Below are 6,754 nucleotides of genomic sequence, written 5' to 3'. Positions count from 1 at the left end.
TATATGTAAATGTAAAGAAGGGAACAGTGCGTGTTATCAAAACTGGTCCAGTGACTTTAGAGAAGGTGTATATCGTAGTTGGATCAGCCCTAACGAGAACGGTAAATTGTAATGTATTTGTGAAAATAAGAAAAATTACAAATAAGATAAAATAATAAATCAGATGATTTTAAAGTCTTAAAACGCATCCCTTATGATTATGTAATTGCATGCACTGCCTTTAGTCTCTGTATGAAAGGGTGTTTTATTCGCGATAAATGTGCCGTAACTGTGCGAAAAGGTTGACATGTTATGTTTTCTTCAGTAGTGTATTGAAAACCACCATGTTTTATAAAAAAAAACATTCAAATAGACAAACGTGTATGATGCCTTATAAACATTAAATACAACACTTAATTGATGCATTATAAAATTCTTGTTTTTGTGCTAATGTATGCTAAAGCTTTACACTTACTAATAACACTTAAACCATCGACATTATTTGTTTTTGTGTTATCTTTAGTTTTTGGAAAGGTAGTGCACCTTAATGCACATGTATATGGAAAAAAATATGTCTGACATCATTTTTTCGCTAAATTTATTTTGAAAATATTGCCGCAGCAATGAAATAGCGCATTGGTAATAGGGTTACTAACGTTATATATAGCATAGGATTAGCGCTATCACGTTTTAGCACAACACTGTTTAGTACAACACTGTAAGCGCTAAAAATCATTACTGCTAAAATATGTATTTATACAGTATATACAGGAAGTATCTCAATGTTGCCATGTATGGTGATCAATATGAAGAAAAGAAACTTGCTTTGTAAAAAAAATAATGATCATACGTTATCATGCTACCTTTTATGTAGAAATCAAAATACATTTAAAACAATCGGTATATTTGCCACTCAACACTTCATATCTGACATTTGATTTGGATAATTATAATAACCAGTTTTAATGTCCTTTTAGATCATTTAAGGACGGCATCTTATGGCTTGTAAGCGGTTTGTTGCATGTGTGAAGTGCGAGGTGCGTGTTTTGGAGTTTGTGTGTTCTTGTGATAGAAAATAGCCTGCAATTTTACAATGCTTTATCACTGCACCATTGAGAGTTTGTATTGCAGCTGAATGTTGTAATTTGCAATAAACATAACTAAAGCTTTAGATTAAAAAAACACAAACAGAGACAACTATAATGATATTTGACGACCTCTTGAATATACAAAATGTAGAACATGTTGCCACATATCTACATCAAATTCCATTTCATGATATTATTTAAAACCATGACCTTGAATTTTTTCCTGAACACACTAGCTATCGGACATATATATACTCATTCTCTTTGGTTGAAATTGCAAAGGACATCTTTGAAGGTACTATTGGTATCTGCATCCCTTAAACACACACACACACACACACACACACACACACAGGTGCGCCTTGATTAGATATTAACATTTCGACCAATCAGATATCTGACTTTGATACGGACCAAACGGATCGCAATCATACATCCTGACCATACTTAATTTTTGTGTAAAGATTCATACAGTTCCGTGCATACGGTTTTGATAACTGTGTCGGATAAACCAATAGGTCCCATATGTTTGATTGTTGACCATCAATTTCTGTTTGATTAGATATTTTGAATAAGCCTACCGATGTTATATGTTGCAATTCAGGTGCATAGTAGTTCTGTGGTCTGCGTACCTTATAGGTACTCTTGTTTCATGATTCGGAAATTCGAAGATATAGGTTTATACAAACAAATAAAAGCTATAATATAACTATGTTGTCAAAATGAAATCCAAATCCACACAAAAGAGCATGTTTGATTAATCACATTATTTGAAGAAGTTTGTAATTAAAAGTACATAGGTATTGAATGAAATAATTCAGTCACTCGTATTCAATGTTTTACAATGATGAATCTAAAGAATACAGCCCTATAGTATATCAGTATGATTGTCATTGGACCCTTGGAATTCTACCGTCCCCTAATTAACCGAAACAGCAGGACGTACGCGGGGTTTTCGTCAGCTTTCCGTGACATATATTTAGGACTATGATTTATAGTAAGTGTCAGTTTCAGCGTCTAGACTCTGTAATCTAGGTCAACAATCCACTGTAACTGCCGTCGCCATTGTCAAGATGGCATAAAATATTGTGTCGGAAGAAAAATATTAAGTTCCATAGAGTGACCATATCAATGTCCAAATACCCAACAATTGTGTAAGTACAGTGCAAATATAAATAAATGTAGGGATTTATTTTTTCGTTAATATACCAGATAAATAGACGTAATTAGTCATCAAATCGCCAAATATACAATTTTTCCTGATTGTATACATATACTTATAATATACCACACTCCAGTGATTACAATGTAAATTATAATCTAGTGATTGCGAGGATAAATTTTGAAATTTAATTGGTTTTTGTCCTGTGGTATGAAATATTCTTGAATGTTGTTGTAAATCATGATAGAATATTCGGTTGTGACGTTTAAGTAGTTTATGCCCAAAGACACACACTGTTCAATAAGTCACTTGGTCTCAATAAGGAGTTATGTTCAGATAAATATTTTTATTTAATTGCTGTACTCAGACCTTGAAGGATGTTATAGGAGACATATTTTAATATATTGGGCGCTTTGAGTACACTAGTATTTAGCCAAACAATGTCAGTAGAGTAGGAGAAAAATCACCGTCCAGACAAACGCAGACCGCTGATAACTAAACACTAGCCACGATTCCGGCGGCAGATGAACCGAAAATCAACCAATCAGATTGCGTGCTGACATTATCTTCCTCAGACATCGTTCTAATTTATTTACGATGGCGCGCTAATCTTGATATCACATAATACTTTTGTCACTTTCGTCCTCTTGGTATTGCAAATACTAATTTGTCATTTTTATGCAATAAATCACGCTGTCTTCTTTCCAGGAAAAGCGGGATAATTTGTACGTCGGCGTCCGAAGCATTTTACCAATCTGGCCCCAAGAGACCTGTCTATTGTGAGAGAGGAGAATTTGTAACCGTGATATCACTATAACTGTTCAAAGCTTCCTAGTTCAAACCGAAAAACGTTCTTTCCCAAAATTAGTGTTTGGAACATTTATGGAATCTCAACAGCAACATTTTCAAATTGTCTTAATTTTGAGCCAATTCACCCAACGTTCTTGTAGTTCTACCTTCGTCTTATGTATCTATATCTTCCATTGTGTTATGATCCTTATCTGCTCGCTCGTGTTGTCAGATCATCAACATTATTATTAAATATCACAATCGTGCGTATTGGGCATTTTCATTGGTGTGCAAATTTCTTTTTTTTTCAGTTCATTAGTCCATAAAGAAAACATGGCTTCTTTGTTTATAACGTCAATAAGTCAGTTATGATTTGTTGAGACATTGGCGCAATGATTAAATGGAAAAAGGTCCCTCACTCAGTTTGAAATGTAGAAAAGTTTGCCTTTAAACACATAATAATTTCAAAGTAAATTGTTCTGAACTTTTATCTTGATCTTAGTGTACATTTTTCTAAATATCTTTTTCATTTTGCATAATGAAAAGGTATTACGTACAATTTGCAGTAAGAAAAGGACCACAATGCGAATCCTAAAATCACTCATTAATTTGACTTTGGCAGGATAATTTACTTAATAAGTAGAAATTAATTACAATGATAAATTTGAATAGATGTTTTTTGACGGAGGTTCGCGGTTTATTAAGAGTGCACTCAGATTTGTATGTAAGTTCTTAACATAAAAATCATTCAATTTAATTTTTAAGTGACCTATGTTTTTGAAATCTAAGAAATCGTTAAGAGTTTAATGCAATACTGCGATGTTCGCCGTAATGGACAGACCCTTTGTTTAATGTATACTGTTATCCCATTGAAAAACACTGCCGAATGTGTAAACATGGTAACATTATTGCAATTGCGGAATATGCAAGTGCAATAACTATCACTTTTTTTAGAATCGTCCATTACATTTCTCATAACTTATCTCTCAAATCAGTTCTACTTTAGGTAGTAGTTACAAGATTCGAATGTTCATTCACTTTTTAAAAAAAAATACTTTCGGATTGTTTTGTTCACTAAAGGAGGTTTAAGACGTGGTGGAGAAAAACATGTACATGAGTACTCGAAGATAAAATAACCGACCATTTGTTCAGCCCCAGGCACCTGCCCAACGTGAATTCGAAATAAGTGAAGGAAGTTCAGCGATACCGATGTGTATGTACATTTATCACCGTTTTTATCCTAGCCAAGGAAAAGAGAGCATATTGATAATCTTTGAAGGATCTTGTGCGATTGGCTCGCTCCTTTGATGTAGGCTCTGGGTTCTGTCACCTAGCCGAGACACACCAAATTCTATAAATTGGCAGTTTCTGTCCCTGCTAAGCTCTTAATAGTAAGGGAGTGGGACGACTGGCTCGCCCGTTGTCAGTAGTATGTGACCGGGTGAGTTGTGTTCCTTGGTGTCTTTGACGGCATGCTTCGTGATATAAAAACCCGAATATACCGCAGTCTCCAGAACACACGACGCACTTCATACACACTACACATCGCATATATTGGACGTCGTCCTGATATGAACCTTACTGTTATTAGGACATTAAATAATCAAACAAGCTGTTTGGTTTAAACTAGTACCATACAGACTAGTACGTATTCGGCATCATGCTATAGCACAGAAACCATCCGGGTAGTCATAGCAGTACAACTAGACGTAGAAGAAGAAACGTCAATAGTGGTCACATACTTATGGTATGACTTCTCTTCGATTCAACAACCGTGAGTTAACGGTGAATGGTTGGTTCTGCACCCGATAAGAACGGTAGGGGACTAGTTTGTCCATAGTCAATATAATTAAACTTAGGCTTGTAATCCCGCTCCACTACTATGATATATGATACACCCCAATACAAGATTCCACAATGCAACTTCGGGGTGACCTCAGCATTACTCTTGATCTAAAATCGGAACATTTCGGGACGTCCAGTTAGCTGTTTATGCTTCCGAAAGAATCGACCACACCGACGATTTCATAGCCGACAAGCTGATTGGCTAACCAAGGGATCATGATGAGGTGACCCCGAACGTAGAGTTGTTAGACTTTGTAGTGAAGCGTATCGTGGGGCGGAATTACAAAGTCTAATTTTAATTAGATTGGTTCGCTATCAGTATGATATGATAATTTTAGGTATGTTGCTAGGGCTATGGTGTTAAGTGATATAGCAGTAGAAAATGGACATACATGACGTGAACACTTTTACAAGAACCTACGACACAACATACTGCAGCCTTCCAAAACACACGAAGATTCTTTGCATGACTGTTAAGCATACCAACCACGGACAGTTTGGAATTCGATCATTTCGAATTCACCCAATCAGCTTATAGTTGCACTCCCCTTATTGCATCACAAAAGGTGGCTAGATATGGGATCTTGTCTTTTCCCCTCCTCCTTATTTATGTTCATCCTATCGTTTTCCTTGACACTGACTCACTTCTAAGTTATCGGCCCTGTGAAAAAGAGTTCTATCCCCTGCCTCATACTCACTTTAGTCTATATAAGTGTTAGTTTCTGCTCAGCTTAGCGTTCAGAATAAAGGGAGTGGGACGACTGGTTCGCCCGTTATACACCGGGTTGGTCTACTTGTTGGTTGTCTTTGGGGGCATGCTTCAGTAAAATAGCACCATAAAAATCAAACCAATCATCAAAAACTTATATGCAATGACAATATATCATATTCATGAAGAAATAACGATAGCATCCATCTAGGTATTTGTGGAATAGAAAAGATCTAATTATAATATTGAAAGATGCTACACCACTGGTTAATTTGAATTTTCCTCTATCAAAAACAGGAGCAGACAAACAAGTATTTTCTTCAGTTACAAAAGTTGCTTACTTTACACCATTATCACCATTGAAGAAGTGTGAGCTTCTTTTTTCTTACTTTAAGGTGAAAATAGATTATTTTATATGTCATTACTTACATGAAAACTACATAAATTATTAGCTCTGTCGGCGGCTTGGACATCTTTAAAAAATAATTTATCGTTTTTGCAAACTAATTAACAAAATGTACGACCAACACTCTTTCCTCTTCGGAAAATAATGGATTAAACTTGCCTTATTGGCCAAAACAAATTGAATTAGAAGAAAACGGGCTGTATAGTGAATGGCCGTTGAATCACGTTCACGTGCGAAAGCAACGGTGTCTGGCTCAGGTCGTCAATGGTCAATTGTGCATTATCATTCCGACCATGCATTTGTGGTCAGCTGATGGGATTACTTTATGTCCAGATTTAATTACTAGTCCTTTTTTAAATTCCGTGCAGCTCTTATCCATTGATTAAATCTTTTATTATTGTCAACGAAGTCTGAAAGGTAGATTCCTGAACAAAGTAGTGCTAATCACATTATAGACGGCTCATATCGTTAGAGGTTACTTAAGATCCACCATGCTTCCAAAACAGAACTTACTTTATCAAAACTTTACAAATAAATAAATAAACGTAGGAACGTCCATACAACACCAAACACGTTAAAGATTCCTTCTAGAATAATTGTTAGTATTTAAAGTTTATTTCGCTTTTCAGCGTATGGCGTAATGATATATAACTACTGCTCAGTTATCAGGATAACGCATTCAAATGCAAGACTACCCGTCATGCAAATTTATATTTAATGTATCACTATGATTTCGATAGTATTTTCGGGAATTTTGTCATTTTGGGGCTTTTAAA

The sequence above is a fragment of the Argopecten irradians genome, chromosome 13 (genome assembly GCF_041381155.1).
Source record: "Argopecten irradians isolate NY chromosome 13, Ai_NY, whole genome shotgun sequence".
In the NCBI taxonomy this organism is placed as follows: domain Eukaryota; kingdom Metazoa; phylum Mollusca; class Bivalvia; order Pectinida; family Pectinidae; genus Argopecten; species Argopecten irradians.
This window is presented reverse-complemented; position numbering follows the sequence as displayed.